The sequence below is a fragment of the Choloepus didactylus genome, chromosome 2 (genome assembly GCF_015220235.1).
Source record: "Choloepus didactylus isolate mChoDid1 chromosome 2, mChoDid1.pri, whole genome shotgun sequence".
Lineage (NCBI taxonomy): Eukaryota > Metazoa > Chordata > Mammalia > Pilosa > Megalonychidae > Choloepus > Choloepus didactylus.
Window position 1 is genome coordinate 2,181,437 of NC_051308.1, and position 21,141 is coordinate 2,202,577.

The 21,141-nt window shown below is 42.8% G+C and overlaps 1 long non-coding RNA gene across 1 annotated transcript; it reads right to left on the reverse strand.

Moving 5' to 3' along the window:
* Positions 1-5,541: 5,541 nt before the first annotated feature.
* LOC119514981 lies at positions 5,542-8,330 on the reverse strand. Its single transcript, XR_005212904.1, has 2 exons — positions 7,171-8,330; positions 5,542-5,979 (listed from the first exon to the last, which is right to left on the reverse strand). It is a non-coding gene; the product is annotated as an uncharacterized LOC119514981 (long non-coding RNA).
* Between the last annotated feature and the right edge of the window lie 12,811 nt (positions 8,331-21,141).

Sequence of the window (21,141 nt, forward strand, 5' to 3'; positions counted from 1 at the left end):
CACATAGTCCTGACCTGGTGGATGTGTCAGTGCGAGGTACAAACAAGCAGAATGATGCTCACTCACCCAAGGGCAATATAATGAGATCTGGTGGTTATCACACCTTACACTGCTTAATAAACACCCCGTGCCCTTGGAAAGGTTCAGATTCTCAGGCCACAGCCTGGGAGAGGCCGACCCAGGATCCTGGAACCCACGTGTACCGAGCACACTGAGGTGACTGCTGACCATGCCTGAGGATCACGGGTGTGGGTCATGAGCACGGAGGCTGGAGTCCAGCAGACCTGGCTTTGAATGCCAGACCCCCTGCCCTCCAGCGGGGTGACCTCACGCAAATCACTTTGCCCTCTCCATCCACTGAGGTGGCGACAAGCAAGCCTTCCAGCCGTGACACATGCCACAGCAGCCCGCAGGCCATCCTACTTCCCTTAGAAGGCTTTAAGCGCAAGAGTCAGCAAAGAAGGCCACGTGCCGTTTGTGGATCATTTCACAGAAATGCAAGGTGGTTCCCTGCCACGTGCTTACATTATCTTCAGCCCACGCACACGGCAAGGACTTCAAACAGGTTATGGGAGACTGAAACCCCACCCAAAAAGGCAGTTCTGAGGACAGTCAGATAACCCGAGTCTGGAGTGTGTGGCGATCCTCAGAAACGAGTGTCCTGAGACGAACGGGGTCGTTTGTCTGAGCAGAACCAGAGCCCCAGATGAGTGAGGCTCAAGGTGAGGGAGGCGCTGTGGTGTGGACCCGGGGTCACACTCAGCCCGTCTTTCCCTTCACATTCCGCATCAGGAGATCCTGTCAGCTCTACCCTAGAAGGCACAGCCTCAGGCTCATGGTCCCCACCCTGGTCTGGACCCACCCGTCTCACCCTGGGGAACCGCAGAGGATGGAGCCCTGAGCCCTGTGGGATTGGTGTGGCACCCTCTTTCTTCTGGAAACTTCCCTCCCACCTCCACCCACTGGGTTTCAAGAGATCACAGAGATGTTCAGAAATTGAGCCAGTAAGGTGTCACAATTCAAAGGAGAATCCAAAGGACAAATATAAGCAATTAGGAATGCCAAAAAGAAGTTGCTAATAGACGCAAAGCTGAGATGAATTTGCTAATAGATTAAGAGCTACAGGCACTAAATGCCACATTTGAAATCATCTTTCTACAGGGAAAAAACCAATTGTATCTCTGGAAGTAAAAGATGTCCTTGCATTTCTATGGAGAAAAATCATTTGCAAGAGTATCAGTTTTCTCCAACTTATAAATGCAAACCTGTCTAAGCCAGCTAATCCCCAAGGATCCAGGAGACAACCACCAGCATTTCAATGTGGGTACTCAGGAATCTTTTGCCCATTTCAAAGCCTTTTGCAATTTTTCCTGACAGTCTTAATCTATAAAATGGGGGTGAGCCTACATGGGAGGCTGTTCTGAGGATCACAGATTCATCTACATTGCCTGCACTGCATGAGCACACAATCACAGTGAAGTCATACTGGGATGACTGCTTACTCCTGGGGCATTTAGGAACATATACCATTACAAGAAAATCACCATTTGGTAGCAGATGGCTCTCCTTTTGCAGGTTTTGTCACTTACATGATGGCTTTATAACTTGCAGTCTATCCATCATAGCTGTTACACACCCAGCTGCTTTGCAGATGGAGATCAGGGTATTACTTCTTCTGAGGCTGGGGAGCTGTTCCAAATTTTCCCTTTGATGGTACAGTAGTCAGTCCTAAAAGTCTATTAGAAATATCTAATTGTATTATCCCTTTGTTCTTTCTTCAATAAATTCCACACTGAATGACTGTCATTATTTTATTCAGTACTCATACACGCAATTCAAGGTTTAGAGAATAAAGCTTTCAGTAGCAAATATGAAAAGCTGGATGATAGTAGAGGCAGACTTGCAGCTACTTGAAAAAATATATTCCTAAAGTGCTAATTAATAGTCAATGTCCAGAAACTAAGATGGTGGCTAGGTGAGACAGGGCAAAAAAACACCTCCGTGAGAAACACTAGATAAAAACCAGAAAGTGACCCAGAATACCGGTTACAGCGATGTGCCAGCTGGACAAGGTCTGCTAGTATCACAGGGGCCGTATACTTGGTGAAACCAGTAGTCTGCATTCTGAACCGAAACTCTATCAAGCAAAACAAATGCCAAGAGGCCAAAAACAACAGAAAATCTTAAAGCATATGATAAAACCAGACAATATGGAGAATCCAACTCCAAACACACAAATCAAGATATCCGAAGAGACTCAGTACTTGGCAGAATTAATCAAAGAACTACAATTGAGGAATGAAAACATAGCAAAGGATTTAAAGGACATCAAGGAGACCATGGCCCAGGATATAAGCGACATAAAGAAGACCCTAGAAGAGCATAAAGAAGGCACTGCAAGAGAAAATAAAAAAAATAGAAGATCTTATGGAAATAAAAGAAACTGTTGGCCAAATTAAAAAGACTCTGGATATTTGCAATACAAGATTAGAGGAAGCTGAACAACATCTCAGTGTCCTAAAAGTCCACAGAACAGAAAATGAAAGAACAAAAGAAAGAATGGAGAAAAAAATCGAAAAAATAGAAATGGATCTCAGGGATATGATACATAAAATAAAATGTCCAAACTTAAGACTCATTGGTGTCCCAGAAGGGGAAGAGAAGGGTAAAGGTCTAGAAAGAGTATTCAAAGAAATTGTTGGGGAAAACTTCCCCAACCTTCTACACAATATAAATGCACAAAGCATAAATGTCCAGAAAACTCCAAATAGAATAAATCCAAATAAACCCACTCCGAGACATATTCTGATCAGACTCTGAAATACTGAAGAGAAGGAGCAAGTTCTGAAAGCAGCAAGAGAAAAGCAGTTCACCACATACAAAGGAAACAACATAAGACTAAGTTGTGACTACTCAGTGGCCACCATGGAGGTGAGAAGGCAGTGGCATGACATATTTAAAATTCTGAGAGAGAAAAATTTCCAACCAAGAATATTCAGCAAAAGTCTCCTTCAAATTTAAGGGAGAGCTTAAATTTTTCACAAACAAATGCTGAGAGACTTTGCCAATAAAAGACCTGCCCTACTTCAGATTCTACAGTGAACCCTACCAACAGAGAATCAAAGAAAGGAGAAAGAGATATAGAGAATTTTAACAGACATATATAGTACCTTGCATCCCAAATCACCAGGACACTCATTTTTCTCTAGTGATCACAGATCTTTCTCCAGAAGGAACCATAAGCTGGGACATAAAACAAGCCTCAAGAAATTAAAAAAAAAAAAAAAAAATTGAATATACTCAAAGCACATTCTCCAACTACAATGGAATACAAATAGAAGTCAATAATTTTTGAACTGTAACTCCACTATTTACTTCCTACATGATATAAAATATGCAAACTCTAATGACAAATCAGTGGTTTTGAACTCAACATAAAATATGTAATTTTAGACAACTATATAAAGGTAGGGGAATGGAGGAGTATAGGAACATAGTTTATGTGTCCTATTGAAATGAAGGTGGTATCAAAGAAGAACAAGATTGTTATGGATTTAAGAGGTTAATTTTAAGCCCCACAGTAAACACAAAGAAATTATCAGAGAATATAAGCATAGAGGTGAAAAGTAGAGTTTGGGTTAAGAGAAATGGGGGAAGGGGCAATGGGGAGTTAAGAAATGAGTGTAGGGTTGCTGTTTGAGGTGAAGGGAAATTTCTAGTAATGGATGGTGGGAAAGAGCATTACAACATTCTAAATGTGATTAATCCCACTAGTGGAAGGCTAGGGAGGGGGTGGAATGGGAAGATTTAGGCTGTATATATGTTTCCACAATTGAAAAAAAAAAAAAGACAGTCTAAATAGATAACGATTGAATGCCAAGGATGACCCTGGATGGGATCTGAGGATGAAGGACAGGAGGCTCAAAGGGTCACAGTTGAGACATAAGGAAAAGGAAATATAGAATGTAAGCTTTGTATCATGGTTGAATCTCTTGTACTTCTTAGCTGCGCTTAATGGGATTGCATAAAAGAATGTTCTTATTCATGGCAAGTGTATATGTGAATTATAGTGTTTGTTCAAGAGTGTGAGCAGCTAGCTCTCATATGTTCAGAAGACAGAGCAATAGATGATGGATGAAAGATAGGGAGGGAGGGAGAGAAAGAAATAGCGATGTGACAGCATGTTAAAGTTGATGGATTGGGTTATTGGGGGAGGGGGGTCAGGGTATGATGGAATTCTGTGTATGGGGTTAGTATTGTTTTTGCAACTGTTCCTATAACTTTGAATTTATTTCAAAATAAAAAAAAAAATAGAAAAAAAAAGCCAAAAAAAAAAAGTCAATGTCCACCCCATGGGAGGTCCCTAGTGGTGTGATAAACAGTTTGTCCAGACATCTTTCCTGACTGATCCTAGTTCTCGCATATTTTGATAAAGATGCATGAACCAATTCTGCTGTTGATACGAAGCATAGAAGGATAATAAACATGATGGATGACACTCAAAGTTCAGAATTATTTCTGCTATAGGTAAAAATCAAAAAAGGATAAATCTAGGATCCTGCACTCTGGTTCAATATATCAATTACACAATCCCAGCAATGGGAAGGCCCCTCAAGACAGCAGTTCATTTAAAAAGATGAAGTCGGTTTTCATGGTAAGGAAAACTCAGACCTATCGTGTGGTGCAGCTTCTAAAAGAGTTCACGTAAAGTACACTTCACTGATAGAAGTAGAGACAATGGCTGGATCACAGATGGGAACAGGCTGTGTCAGTGTGAACCACAGCTTAACTATGGGGTTTGATTTTAGGGGTGCTAAGAAGGGCATGGCTAGTTTGAGAAAATCCAGAAGGTGTCTGAATGCTGGAAGGTCTGAAAATCAGTTCATATGAGGAACATCTGAAAGAACAGGGGGTATGGCATCCTGAGAAGGGCAAACCAAATGGAATGCTCATTTTCTTCCCAGACTAAGGAGCTATTGTACAGAATGGAAAGATATGCTCAGCTATTCCAAAGCTAAGAGTCAGCACCAAAGCTTAGAAGTGACAGGAGGCATGACCTGTTAGTTGATGAACATTATAGGATGTGATGTGACACAGTGAACTCTCATCCCAGGAAATACCAGGCAGAGGGCAGATCACCCCTGGAAGGGAAGCTGTAGAAGCACTTTGGGTGTGCCAGGAGGCCGAGTAAGAAGCTGACCAAGGTCCAGCCCAATTCTGGGACTATATAATTGTTTAGTAAAATCAGTCTTGAGGGACTAGCAGACTGTTTTTGCTCTAGTTGTAATAGAGTTTAAACCAGTGCTCCCTCTAACCCACCTCCCCTAATGAGGTCATTTGGAGGAAGCTTCTCTGTCCAAGCTGGAAATGCTCCTAGCTGCAAAGGACCCTGAGGGGGTCAGTAGAAAGCCACTGTTCTCACAACTCAGGACTCCTTATGTGAACACAGCCACTGGAAGTAGATCATTCCTGTCTTCAGCAACCCCAGCTGGGCCCAGCTGTTGCAGGTGGCAATGCAGAAATTAAGATTAGAGACAAAAATATCTCTTGGAGACTGGGAGCAGGGGACACACCGCCTGCTGGCGAGTGTGTCTGTCCTGTTCCCAAGACTCTCATTTATTATGCTTTTAGGATAGAGAAATGCTTTAAAGTGCATGTAGACATTTTCTCAAGGTGGTTTACTTCATATCTGCAAAATAGGTCTTATCTTATTCTCAAGGACAATAACAGAAAAACAGTTCCCCAGCTGCATTCTCATGTCCACGATACTTTAATGAGGCATGCCTTGATAGTGTTCTATCTTCAGCAGGGGCCCTGTGTTCCAGGCCCCCACCTCAAGAATGCGGGAAGGAGAGGAGAAATTTCAGGCTCTGTTTTCCACATGTCCCCCCCCCCACCTTTTTTTTATTTTAGATATGATGGCAGGAATTGTAGACTTCTCAGTTAAATTGGAGACTGCTTGTCTCGTGCATCGGAGGACTAGACGTAAACATAAAAGACAAATTAGTATTATAAAGACACTTCCTAACATTCCACTACTTAAGCTTTTAACCCATGGTAAAGGATTTAGGTGTTGTATTCCATCAGCAATGCTCTGAAAGATTTTAGATGAGGATAAAACTTGGAGATTTGCTTGTTGAATTGTGTGAACATCAACTTGTAACTGGGAAATATCAATAGATAAATTTTCACGATGTTCCATTAAATGTTTTTTAATTTTACCCCAGCTTACTGCTGAAGAATTGTATTCATGTGGAGTTATGGAAAAGGTGGTTATATTCCAATCACATGTTAATTGTATTCTATGCCTTTAATCTTTTATTTCTTCTCCAAGTAAGAGAACAGCATTTCCTAAGTTAACCAAATGCTGGTTAACTTCTTTATTAATTTTCAGTTGTTCTCCCCAAGCTTTACTAGCATTCTCATGCCATGCTTGTACAAAGTGTGCTGTCTGTACTGATTGATGAAGCGCAGTGCTGGCTACAGCAGTGGCAGTGGTTATTGCTATTAAACCTATAATAAATGCAATTACTATACCTAGAGATCTTTTTTCTCTATGTAACACTTTATTTAATAATACTAATAGTATATGCATATCAGGAGAGGATTCCTAAGGCCTTTCCTAAGTCACTTGTATCCAGAGGCCCTTTCGTCTTTGTAAGACAATTAAGGTAAGACTGCTGTTTCTTAAGGTTCTATTTGCACAAGAATATAAAGCACAAGTGGCATTAGCATACAAGAAACCTCCTTAGAACTCATGTTAAGAGAGAGATTACCTATCCAAAATACATATGGGTCTCTAACATAAGCTTGCACACTAAAGTGTTTGAACTTAGTAAAGTTTAAAGTATAATTATTTTTATGGGAATATGTCCTATTCCATATTTTAATATACTGTAGAGCCATTGGAATCTTCCAAATAGATGTTTGAGGGGCAAAATTATTTAAAAAAAGTCCATGGTGGGACCATTTCCATACCATGCCATATGATAGGTTTTCTGGCTTCTGTTTGCATGCTTTCAGTATCATTTAGAAGGGATGCCAAATTATGGGTATGAATTTTCCATCTTAACTGTTCATGTGCTGAGCAGGACTCGTTTTGGCCACTGCAGTTGGTCCCTTAGGGGACCAGTTAGCTACAATTCCATAGGAACCATTAAGCAGTAGCACCTCATTAGTCCCTCGACAAGTTTCCCAGTGTACTCTCATTAAGTCCGGAGACCAATACTTTGGCGCTTGGCGGACAGGACGCTGTGGGGTTCCATCATTCATACTACTATTATGTTGGTATGCAAACCTCTGACCTGTCAACAAATATAACATAGAATAAGAGACATTTCCGTGCTTTGGAATTACTGAAAGCCATGCTTGTTGCTCAAAAGATAAACATTCTTTCCCGTGTCCCAAATATAGTGGCAAATAATAAGAAGGCCGAAGTTGAATTATACTGAGTGCCTTCCTCTTTAGGATGTTCTGGTAGCCTGTCATCCTCCAGGCCAGGAAGCCATGCTGTTTCACTGAGATAAATAAGAGGGGTTGGATCATTCCATTCCACAGGCCATAATAGAGGAGGATTGGGGACATATGCCCAGTAAGTATAATTATGAGCGTGGGCATCTAAAGGAAGCATACTTACAGTAGTAGTTATAATAGCAAATAAAGCTATCACCAGATTAGAGGGGGTGAACGGCCAGTGCTTTTGCCATACCAGCCGTTCAGCCTGTTGGCACAAATTTTTAATTTGTCCCTATGTAGGAGGAAAAACTTTAGTGGTGGCCGGTGTCGGTCCAATGCGAGTTGTTTTCAGGTAGAGGCTCTCTATCTGCATCACCGGAGGTTCTATGTCCCACAGGAACTTTCTCTTTTTCCCACTTATGGTACGGTTTCAAGTGTCATGCAGGCACCTAAATAGGAGTTTGATCTTCACCTGGAGAGACACAAGCAAAACCTCGCCCCCATGTTAACAATTTTCCTATTGTCCACTGCCCTGTCACAGGGTCCTTTCACTACACAGGAGGACTTTCAGTAAAAACAGATTTGGATGTAGTAGGAGGGCTGAAGAAATGTCTTTCTGCAGGAGTGCCATTAAGTTTTTCATAAAAATTTAAATAATTCAACGTAAACAAAACATGGGAGAGATGGACCACAGGAGTGATTTTATCCATACTCTCATCTCCCCCTTTTTGTTTTTGTAAATTTTTTTTTAATGTTTTGCTATAAAATGTAAAGTTGATGAGGTTTGGAATAGCATTTAAGTGCATTTTATTTAGATTATTGGAAATGACATTTTACAAAATGAATTTTATTTTCAAATTAAGAACTTAATAATTTTACTGTAGTGACATAATAAATTACTGATAATTTATAGAATATTTATTAAACTGTAGTTGATTACACCAGTAGGTTGAAGAAATTCAGTGTTTCAATAGTTACCCTAATTTAATTTTCTATTTTGCAAAGCATTGCTTTGTTATTAGAATAAAAGAAAGAATGTGAGATAGTTGAGGAAATTTATTTCTATTGTTCACTATGTGGTTGTGCTGGTTTGAACGTATTGTGTCCCCCAAATGCCATTATCTTTGATGTAGTCTTGTGGGATAGACTTTTGGTGCTGATTAGATTTGCTTGGAATGTGCCCCACCCAGCTGTGGGTGGTGACTTTGGTGGGATACTCCCATGGAGGTGTGACCCTACCCATTCAGGGTGGGCCTTGATCAGTGGAGCCATATAAAACATGCCGAAAAAGAGACTGAACATGAGTGCAGCTGTGAGTGATGTTTTGAAGAAGAGCGAGCTTGCTAGAGAGGAACGTACTGGGAGAAAGCCATTTTGAAACCAGAACTTTGGAGCAGATGCCAGCCACGTGCCTTCCCAGCTAACAGAGGTTTTCCGGATGCCATTGGCCATCCTCCAGTGAAGGTACCTGATTACTGATGTGTTACCTTGAACATTTTATGGCCTTAAGACTGTAACTATATAGCCAAATAAACCCCCTTTTTATAAAAGCCAATCCATCTCTGGAGTTTTGCATTCCACAGCATTAGCAAACTAAGACAGATTTTGGTACCAGAGAAGTGGGGTGCTTTTGCTGCTGAGTTTGCAAATACCAAACATGTTGGAACGGCTTTTTAAATGGATAAGGGGAGGACTATGGAAGAATTGTGAGGAGCTTGACAGAAAAGGCCAAAACTGCTTTAAAGAGACTGTTTATGGAAATATGGAGTCTAAAGATACTTCTGATGAGGACTTGAGCAGAAATGATGAATGTGTTGTTGCAAACTGGAAGAAAGGCGATCCTTGTTTTAAAGTGGCAGAGAATTTGGCAAAATTGAGTCCTGGTGTCAGATGGAAGGAAGAATTTAAAAGCGACAACCTGGAATGCTTAGCTGAGGAGATCTCCAAACTACATGTGGAGGAGGTACCCTGGCTTCTTCTTGCAGCTTATAGTAAAATGCGAGCGGAGAGAGATAAACTTAGAACTGAACTCTTGGGTTCAAAGAAACCAGAAGCTGATGGCTTGGAAAATTACGAGCTTCCAGGGGGTAGAATCCCAGAAGCTACAGCCCAACGTGAGGATGTAACCAAACATGGAACCCAGCTGCCATTTCAGTACAAGCCAAGATTGGAAAAGGAGTTAAGTAGAAAGGATTTGTGGAAAGTTCTGTTCTCTGATGGCTTTGACCCCTGTGTGCTTCACGGAAAGCCAACAGAATTTTTGCGAGATCTTTATAGACAGAGCCATTGCCGGTCTGGACTGGAGGAGACAGACAAGGAAAAAATTAAAGGAAAAATCTCTTCAAAGACAGAGCCATGGAGGTTGAGGTCTGGAGTCAGGAGGTCTCAGGCTGGGAGAGCGGAGCAGCCCACGTGCATGGAAAGGGTGAGTTTGCCCTGGAGGTCGAGGGCGGGCTTTCCACTTCGATGCTCTGGAAGAGTTTTGCCACCTCAGGTCCCAAAGAGGTTGGAGCACATTCCCAGGGAATTGGGGAGAGCCTCGCTGCCACCACACTGTTCTGAAGGGGTTGAGCATGTGCCCTGGAGATGGAAGAGAATCCGGGAGCTGCCCCGATGTTTGAGGAGGGTGGGGCCGAGAAGGTGGTCTCCCCAATGTGTGGGTATGTTGGAGCACTCACCCAAGCATTTGGAGAGAAAATGGCTGCCACAAAGGCACTTAGGAAGGGTTAGACTCCCGCTCTCTCAAGCCCCAAGGATGCAATGTTGTTCTGTAAATGACTCTCAGACTTTGAAATCTAATGGAGTTTGTCCTGCGGGTTTTAGGAACTGTTTTGGTCCTGTTAACCCTGCTTTCCTTACTCTTTCTCCTTATGGCAGTGGGAATGTTTATCCTATGAATGTCCCTCCTTTGTGTATTGGAAGCATATAACTTGTTCTAAGTCCACAGATTCAAGCTAAAGGAAAAGTATGCCTTAGGACTGACCACGCCTATATTTGATTTTGATGGGATTTTGTACTTAACTTTTGTTACTAAAATGGTTTAAGTTTTTGTGATATTGTGATGAAATGAATGTATTTTGTATTTGGAAAGATAATGTCATTTTGGGGTCCAGGGGGTGGAATGTGCTGGTTTGAATGTATTGTGTCCCCCAAATGCCATTATCTTTGATGTAGTCTTGTGGGATAGACTTTTGGTGCTGATTAGATTTGCTTGGAATGTGCCCCACCCAGCTGTGGGTGGTGACTTTGGTGGGATACTCCCATGGAGGTGTGACCCCACCCATTCAGGGTGGGCCTTGATCAGTGGAGCCATATAAAACATGCCGAAAAAGAGACTGAACATGAGTGCAGCTGTGAGTGATGTTTTGAGGAAGAGCGAGCTTGCTAGAGAGGAACGTACTGGGAGAAAGCCATTTTGAAACCAGAACTTTGGAGCAGATGCCAGCCACGTGCCTTCCCAGCTAACAGAGGTTTTCCGGATGCCATTGGCCATCCTCCAGTGAAGGTACCTGATTACTGATGTGTTACCTTGAACATTTTATGGCCTTAAGACTGTAACTGTATAGCCAAATAAACCCCCTTTTTATAAAAGCCAATCCATCTCTGGTGTTTTGCATTCCACAGCATTAGCAAACTAAGACAGTGGTTATACAAAGAATAAAGAAGCAGATCTTTTATATTTCACCAATTTTATACTTTGTTCACTGAGTTACAAAGTTTCTGATGTATTCATGATTATAAATTATATATTAAAGTTCTCAAATGAACAGCCTTAAATATAACTGGGCACTTTGATATCAGTTTAAATTTACAAGATTAAATTTATAATTTTACCAAGTAGGAGAAATATGAGCACAATACATCAATAAGAATTTTTAGAGATGAGGATATTGCTAGTGAATTAAATTTAATTTAGATAAATGGACTTAGTTTGGTAAAATTACTTACAAAAAGGAAAGTAACTTAAGAGTTTTTAAAAGCAAAGAAGCTATTAATAATAGCATGAATTATATTAACCTATATTTTTTTAAGTACTGCTATCATTGGAGCATGATAGACATTATATATATATATATACACACACACATACATATATATATATATATATATATATATATAAATTATAGAAGTAATAAATTTTAAGTGCTTGATTTAACTCTTTATAATTTAAAAGATAACTAAGTAAAGTGGTTATATTTTTCCCAGGCTTTATTCCCACAGTATATTTATGGGATTACATTTATACAATTTTTCAAAAATAGTTTCCACTTTACTTAATTATTTTAATGATTTAATATGTTTTAAAATATATCTTAAAATATATTTTAAGTGTCTATTATGTTCAGACAAATTAAATATAATATGTTCTCAGTGAAATCTATTTATAAATATTTAAAAGTAATAGAATTCAGAGAAATACATTACCTTTGTTAAGAGTAGGACAACAAGCAGATTCATAATATAATACTATTATATTATATTGTATTGTATTATATTATATTATATTATAATCCATAATATAATTAGATAGATTTGATTGTGGCAAATCTTATTTAATGACAAGCAAGTTATGAGTGAGAAAATATTTTCTTTATATATGTATATTTTTAATGAGACAATAAATAAGTTAAATAAAATGGCCATTTGAATTGGGCACTGCTGGGAGGAACCCCTTTCTAGGAAGTATTTTTCATAAGACAAACAAAACACACACACACACACACACACACAATTGACTTACAGGAGATTTTTGAGAAAATGGAATAATTGAATGCGCGTGACAAAATTGCAGAGACGTTATTTTGACAAAACCGATTTTTTGCCTTTTACATTGATCACTTAGGAAAACATTTTTATAACCTTTTACTAAGAAATAATACCTTAATAATCTAAGGAAACTTTTAATAAAAGCACATTTTAAAAAAATATTTCATATTAAAAGTTACCAAAATGATTTTGGAAATTGTTTTTAAGCAAACATTTTAAAACATACAATTATTATGATGAGAAGAAGGATAAGAGAAGCAGGAAGAGAGTGGCTAGGTTGATAGTAAAACAGCAGGAGTATATTTTGTGAATTATTAGGCACATACTCACAATATTGAATATTAATTACTGCTTTAGGTGGTGGTTAGAATATTTAATGCTATTTTGTTTTACAAAACCATTCTTTTTTCTTTTTTTAAGTTGTGAGGTTTTATTGTTAAGCAGTTATTACTAGTTTTTACCATTTTCTAACTTTGACCACAGAAATAATTTTTCCACAAACTTTTTATGGCTTTCCATATTCGTCTCTTGACCTTGACTACAAAAACAAATTTTTCACTTTATAAACTTTTTGCAACTGTCTGTATTCATTCCGGCTTTACCCTACATTCTTAAACCATCAGTTATTTAGAGCAAAGCTACTTTCTCTTTCTAATTAGAAAAACATTCTTTATACTTTTTATACAACATGCTATTACCATTAAAATTAAACTTACTAGAATACTGCTAGACATTTAAAACACTTTAGTTAATACATTCTGAAACATTAATAAACAATCTTTTGGCAGGGATTAATGGACTGTATAGGTATTACATTGTTCCATGACAGGATGCCAAGAATTGTTAGGAATAGGAATTTGTTTTTTGTGTTGCTCATCCTGCAAAGGCAGAGGAGGTGAGGCTGCCAATCTTCCTCCTTTTCAATTGCATCTTTTTTTTTTTTTCAGACACCTCAGGGAGAGCCCTGGGCTGAATGGATGACTGAAGGGGACATAGGGTGGTACAAACTAGCCCCAGGTTATTAAGGTTGAGACCGATATTTCACTTCCTAATTTATGTTTCTTCTTAAGGATGTAGCTGATCAGTTTCCCAAATTTCAAATCTAAAGTGCCTTGTTGAATAAAAGATAGCTGGGGCTTTTTGTTCCCGGTACAGGTGGGGGAGCAGGAGGAAGCAGTGGAAGCTCCTTAAATTGAGGTGGGGGAGTGGAGGGTGATGGGCAGCATGGCTTAAGGGGGAGAGAATCCTCACCCTCTGGGTCTGCCGGATTATCACCATTATTCTCCTCCTCATCCTCCATCGGGAGGGGCTTTAAAACTGACTTAATCAAGGTCCAAATGGACCAAATAGTGACTGGCAAAGGGACACCCTGTATATGCAATTTCTTTAACTCTTTACCCACCTTATCCCATTCACGAGATTCCAGGGAGCCAAGAGAAGGAAACCAAGAGCAATACTTTTCTACAATTTGCAAGAGCTTTAGAATATGAGATTCATTAGCCTTAGCACTACAAGCTTTTAAGAGCTGACAGAGGAGATAGACATAAGGTCGATACTTGTTTATACTGTCTCCATTCCCCATAGTAACCCTGCTTAACAAAAAGCTTGGGAGTCTTCTTACCTAGAGAAGTAGTGAGGCCTCTGCTCCGCCGGAGTTCCTGCATCGATATCACACCTAAGTCGATTAAACGAGCCTTCCCCAGGAGTGGAGCAGACCAGCTGCTTTGAGATTCGAGCCCCACTTTGGGTGTCACTTGTTGCTGGAGGCGATGCAGAAATTAAGATTAGAGACAAAAATATCTCTTGGAGACTGGGAGCAGGGGACTGTTCCCAAGACCCTTATTTATTATGGTTTTAGGATAGAGAAATGCTTTAATGTGCACATAGACATTTTCTCAGGGTGGTTTACATCATGTCTGCAAAATGGGTCTTATTCTCAAGGACAATAACAGAAAAACAGTTCCCCAGCTGCATTCTCATGTCCACGATACTTTAATGAGGCATGCCTTGATGGTGTTCTATCTTCAGCAGGGGCCCAGTGTTCCAGGCCCCCACCTCAAGAATGCGGGAAGGAGAGGAGAAACTTTAGGCTCTGTTTTCCACACCCAGCGAAGCCTGCTGTGCGTAGCAATGGAGGAGGAACTTTATGCCACCATTCTCCCCACTCGTTAGCCCAATTATCTCCAGCAAACCTACCTGCTAGGTAGGATGTTTGCTTTGTGGATCATCTGAAGAATGAGTTCTTTCTAATTTTTTTTTTTTTTCTTCTCTAAACTCCTTTGTAGTTTTCAAATTTTCTACTGGGTCTTGAACTAAGAGAAGAAATAAAATGTTTACAAAGCAATGTGCATTCTACATGTAGGTCTATACCCAAAGGAATTGAATACCAGGACTCAAGCAGATTCTGTACACCAATGTTCATAGCAGCATTATTCACGATAGCTACAAGGTGGAAACAACCCAAGTGTCCCTCAATGGAGAAGAGGAGAAACAAAATGTGGTATGCCCATATTAGGGGACATTATCCAGCCCTAAAAAGGAATGAATTTCTGACTTGGTACAATGTGGATGAAACTTGAAGCTAAATAAGTTTAAAGTCTGGTTATATAAGCCAGACAAAAATGACAGTTATTGTATGATTCCTATTACATGATATATCTATAATAGGAAAATTCATAGAGACAGAAGTAGATTAGAGTTTACCAGGGGAATGAAGGGGAAGGAAATGGGGAGTTATTGCTCAATGGGTACAATGTTTCTGTTTGGGCTGATGAAAAATGGATGGGGGCCATGGTGGCACAACATTGTGACTGTAATTCCACTTAAATATCATTAAAATGTTACCATAGTAAAATATTTTTTAAGGACAAAAAAATGTTGAGGGTGGGTGAGGAAAAGTAATCTGATTCATTAAGCGTTTTTGTTTTCTTTTGTTTTCTTTTATTTGAAGTGTTTGTGTATTCTGGAGAAGTTGATCAAAAGCTGCAAGAATAAGGGTGTTATGGGTTGAATTGTGCCCCCAAAACCATATGCTGAATTCCTAACCCCAGTACCTCAGAATGTGACCTTATTGTAATTAGGGCCCCTGCAGATGGAATTACTTAAGTTAAAATGAGTCCCAACCTCTGACTCTCAGCCAACTCTGCAAATAAACTCACTACCTTCCCCCTTGTGGAAAGCCGCCTCCCGAATCGGGCCTAGCGTATGCGCTGCAGCCTGCTCTAGAGTTACCCCCGCCCATCGAGTGAGCCAAGATGGCGCCTGCATCCTGTTTCCGCATAGTGACGCATGTATCCGCCACCCGCTCCTACCAATCGAAATCCTGTATACGCGATACTAGCCTAGAAGCTTATTGGTTGTTAATTGTGTATAAAAGGTCTTACCCGGACGGGGTAGGGTGAGACAGCCCACAAGGAGCCGTGCCTGACGGCCACATCGAGGCTGCTCTCCCACGAGGCGCCGTGCCCCGTGTGGGAACCAGTAACACAGAATGTTCATCTAGCTGTAGTAAAGGGCTTGCTTTCACAACTGCCGTGTGGTTCGAGTCGTGATTCATGACCAGGTTAGTTCGCGCAGTCTGCATCTCTCTCTCTCCTTCCCTGTTTCCCCTCGCCGGCCGGGAACCGGGGACCGAGCGGGGCGGTGCCGGACAAGTGGTGGCCCGTACGGGAAGCTCCTCCTCCTGCCTCGCTCTCGACGGTCCCTCTGTGAGGAGAGCAGCGCTGCGCGTCGAGCTTACGGCGGACTTCCCGCGCCTGATCAACGCGAGAAGGTGAGTGCGTCTTATTACATGATAGTTAGGGCCCGTGGGTTTTCAGGTGACCCCGGGGGACTCGGAAGAGCTCTCCGAGTGACTGAAGTATAGTGCCGACTGCAATCATGGGGCAGTCCGGAAGTTCACCTCTCTTAGCTCCCTTAAAGAACCTTTTGAAACAACGGGGTATCTCGGTCAGGAAAAGCTCCCTTCAGCGTTTTCTTGATGATGTTGATACTTTTGCCCCTTGCATGCCATTCGACAACACAGGATCCGATCAAATTCGTGCGTCCCCCGGCTCAGCAGGACTGGACCTCTGTGCCACCTCCAGACTCGTACTAACCCCCTCCATGGGTGTCCAGTTAGTAGGGACCTCCTTCAAGGGGCCCTTACCGGCTGGTACTGTAGGGCTCATATTGGGAAGAGCATCCACGGCCCTGAAAGGATTAACAGTTATACCAGGACTTGTAGATTCAGATTTCACAGGCCGTGCCCAAGTTATGGTTCAATCTCAGTGGGGCACCTTAGTCATTGCAGAAGGTGATAAGCTGGCGCAGCTCCTGCTCTTACCCAGCTTACATGCAGTCTTTCCAAGCAGAATCAGACAGAGAGGGGAAAAAGGGTTCGGATCCAGTGGAGCGATTTTTGAGGGACTCCATATGTCCCTGGAGTCTCGACCTATGCTAACCATTAAGGTGCAAGGCAGATCTTTCTTGGGCCTGCTCGATACAGGGGCCGATCGGTCTATCATAAGACAACAAGAATGGCCCCCCACCTGGCCAACGAGCAGGGCGGAAGAGCCCATTAGAGGAATAGGCCAAATTTCAGCGCCCATGCTCAGTGCAGCTGCCCTTCATTGGGCCGATGAAGAAGGACACCAAGGCAGTTTCCAGCCTTATGTATTAGCCCTGCCTGTGTCTTTGTGGGGAAGAGACATTCTGACCCAAATGGACGTTACTTTAATTAGCGGCTACTCCCCAACCTCTAAGCGACTGCTAAAAGAAATGGGGTATACCCCCGGCAAGGGTTTAGGAGCTTCACTGCACGGACGTGCGGAGCCTATACAAGCTGCCCCCAAGTCTGACAGACGAGGCTTGGGTTTTTCATAGGGGCCACTGAGGAGAGATTCCCACCCACACCTATAAAACTAAAATGGAAAACCGAGGCTCCGGTGTGGGTGCCTCAGTGGCCCTTGCCACAGGAAAAACTTGCAGCGTTGCACGCCCTAGTATCAGAACAACTAGAAAAGGGCCATATCGCCCCTTCCACGTCACCGTGGAACACCCCTATATTCGTAATAAAAAGAAATCTGGTAAATGGAGACTGCTACATGATCTAAGAGCTATTAACGATTGCATGGAGCCTTTAGGGCCCGTTCAGATGGGACTGCCCCTCCTCTCGGCATTACCGGAGCACTGGTCGATTTTCATCATAGATCTGAAAGATTGCTTCTTTTCTATTCCGCTCCACCCTGAAGACACCCCTAAGTTTGCCTTTACTGTGCCCTCTAGTAATCAAGAGGAGCCCTGTCAACGCTTTGAATGGACAGTCCTGCCCCAAGGCATGGCTAATAGTCCTACCATGTGCCAGCTGTATGTCGCTGCGAAGCTAGCTAGCACTCGGCAGCAGTTCCCTCAAGTGAAAATCATCCATTATATGGATGACATTCTCTTAGCCCATAGAGACACAGATCTTCTTAAAACAGTTTTGTCACATTTAGTCCTTAGTCTTAGAGAAGCTAACCTAGAGATTGCCCCTGAAAAAATCCAAATGACTGACATTACCGCTTTCCTGGGGGCGAAAGTCGCACCCACTCATGTTTCCCCCCAAAAGGTGTCTCTCAGGCTAGACAATATACACACTCTCAATGATCTACAAAAACTCATGGGGGATATCAATTGGATCCGTCCATACCTAAAAATACCCAATGTCAAACTAACACCTTTGTTCGACCTGTTGAAGGGGGATTCTAATATAAACTCACCTCGAAGCTTCACTCCAGAGGCAAGGCGAGCACTATGCCAGGTGGAACAGGCGCTCAGTGGCGCTGCATTGAAGAGAATAGACCCTGATGAGCCTTTTGAAGCCTGCGTGCTGCCGACAGAATTACAGCCCACTGCGGTACTGTGGCAGCGGGGGCCGCTGCTCTGGGTCCACCCTGGAGTTTCCCCCAAAAAAGTCCTAGAGCACTATCCTACAGCGGTTGCAGACTTGGCCCTAGAATGCATTAAAAGGGCTGTGCAGCATTTCGGTCAGCAGCCCAAAAATCTCAGGGTGCCTTATTCTTCCCAGCAGCTTGAGATACTCACCGGATGCATAGATCAATGGGCCATTCTCCGGTGTACATTTCTTGGTCCCATTAACAATCAGTTCCCTAAGGCTCCTCTCTTGCAGTTTGTCACCCGGCACCCAGTGATTTTTCCCAAAGTAACCTCTCCTAGGCCACTAGCAGGCGCCCCCACCGTATACACGGACGGCTCCAGCTCTGGAACAGGGGCGTATTGTGTGGAGGGGGACACTCCTAAAACAGTGCTCTTCCAACCACAAAAGCCTCAATGGGTAGAACTGCAGGTTATCATTGCAGTCCTGGAAAGCCTTTCCGAGCCCTTAAATGTCGTCTCGGATTCTGCTTATGTTGTGAACTCTGTACAAATTTTAGAAACGGTGGGCATTGTTAAACATTCCTCTACAGTAAGGATGTTCTTTGCCAAACTACAGGAGGTTATATGGACCAGGCAACACCCTTTTTACATAACCCATATTAGAGCCCACACAGGTTTGCCTGGCCCTATGGCCCAGGGGAACCATAGCGCAGATGTAGCCACTCGACAGCTGCACATCTTTCCGACGCTGGTACCGTATCAACAAGCCCGAGAATTCCATGCCAAGTTTCACATCAATGCAGGTACCCTAGCTAAGCGGTTCAGCATACCACGTGCAGCTGCTCGAGATATTGTCCGAGCCTGCAACAATTGTGCAGAGCAGAGAGCAGTCCCCTCGGTTGGGGTCAACCCTAGGGGTCTCACCCCAGGGGATACTTGGCAGATGGATGTCACTCATCATTCAGAGTATGGTAAGATCAAGTACTTACATGTGTCGGTGGACACATGCTCCCAAGTTTTATTTGCCTCTGCTGAACCAGGAGAAAGAGTCTCCCACGTCATTGCACACTGCCTTGCTGCATGGGCAGCTTGGGGTAAGCCAAAGACGTTAAAGACGGATAACGGGCCTGCCTACACTAGTAAATCCTTCCAAAAAATTTTGTGACAACATGGATGTCCAATTAAAACATGGCATCCCCTATAACCCTCAGGGGCAAGGAATCATTGAAAGAGCGCACAGATCTCTCAAAGACTTGCTTAAAAAACAGAAAGAGGGTATAGGCCACGGCCTGTCCCCAAAAGCTCGACTGTCTGTAGCCTTGCTCACATATAATTTTTTAAACGAAAATTCACAAGGAATGACACCTGCCCTGCAACACACCACCCCGAGTCCTCCGCATAGAGGTCTAGTCCGTTGGAAGGATGTCCTGTCGGGGCAGTGGAAAGGCCCTGACCCGGTGCTCAGCTGGGCCAGAGGCTCTGTTTGTGTTTTTCCCCAGGAACCAGGACGTCAACCAGTGTGGGTTCCGGAAAGACTGGTGAGAACCGTGACATCACCTGAAGAAGCCAAGGAACAGCTGTCAGAAACGCCAACGAATATACAACCTGAACCATTAGACCAAGCCTCCGACCCTGCTGATGATGGCGACGACCGACAAGACGATAATAGTAGGACTGACCACCCCGCGGTTGCCCAAAAAGAGGATCGGTAACTCTGTTCTTTGCTCTCCTATAGCAATCCTTCTAATCTGCCTTTTTCTTTTTAGTGGAACTATATTTCCTCCACAAGCTTCAACGAGTCCTTCCTCCTCACCAATGACACACTGATCCTCTCTTTTGCTAACCTCTCTGTCAAGGTTGTCAACACCACAGTTGCGGCGAATGCTACTTGTGAAACTGGTAATGGCGAGTTAAGTAAGGGAGTCTTGCTTGAATTTCTTAACGTTACAGGGAAGAGCCGCCAGTCTTGTGAAGGGATCTTGAGTAAAAAGGAGACTCAAAGGTGCCTTTTCCTTCCAGGGCTTGCTCCTACAGTCTGCAACCGTTCCAAAGACCCGGATGCCTCGCCGCCCCGCTATCCTAGTGTATCGCCCAAGTTATGTCTGGCTCCCCGTCAAGGCAACCGACTGGGTTGGCCCTGTTTCTCAAGTTGTTTCACTTAACAATATCCCCTTCTCTAAGTCTAGGCGTCCAAGAGGCATAAAAGAATGGCTATCGAATGCTGCCAGTGTAGCTTCCTCTTTGTTTGTCCCAACGATCGGGCAGGCTGTGCTACAAGCATGGACAGATCGGCAGCTCGCCATAACGATGGAAACGGTAAATGGCTTGGTCAACCTTACCCGAGACGTGCTACGCCGCCACAATCAGATGCTGAACTTAAATTTCCAGGCCATTCAGAAACTCCAAGCGGAGATAGACGAACTTGGACTGGAAATAGATGGACTCTGGAGAGTGCTTCAGCAAACATGTGACACCCGGTGGCTTACGGTTAAACTCTGTGTCACTCCTGTCAGGGCCAACGTGACCGGAAGCATTTCCAGAGTCTCTGATTGGCTGAAAAGGTCATATTTTCCTGAATTTGTTAATCTCTCCCAACAGGTGGAATCTAGTTTAGACACAATTGGGGGGATCAAGTTAAAACCCGTTAAAGTCGATCTCTCCGGGTTAGGCGAGGTTCTACAGAAACTATTGCACAGTGTTTCTTCCTGGTTCTCTTGGCCCAATTTAACTAATTGGATCCTCATTGCAGTGGGATTATTGGTGGGATTAGTCGTTGTTAAATGTTTGCTAGAATGCCTGTTTCAAGCGCAGCAGCAATTGCGTGTTACCACTATGATGGCTATGACTCCCACCTCTGTTACCCCCCGATAGTGACCGATTTATTAACCATACCCCTTCCTGGTCGCCTCAGGTGGGGCGCTTTGGAGCAAAATTTGTAGCGAATCGCATGGCTGTTTCTCGGGTGTAAAAGGCGACACCAGTAGTCATAATTTTGTCTCAGGTGGGTCTCTAGGGCAGAGTCCTAGTTGTGGCCAGACTGGACCCTAGCCATTGCACAGAGAC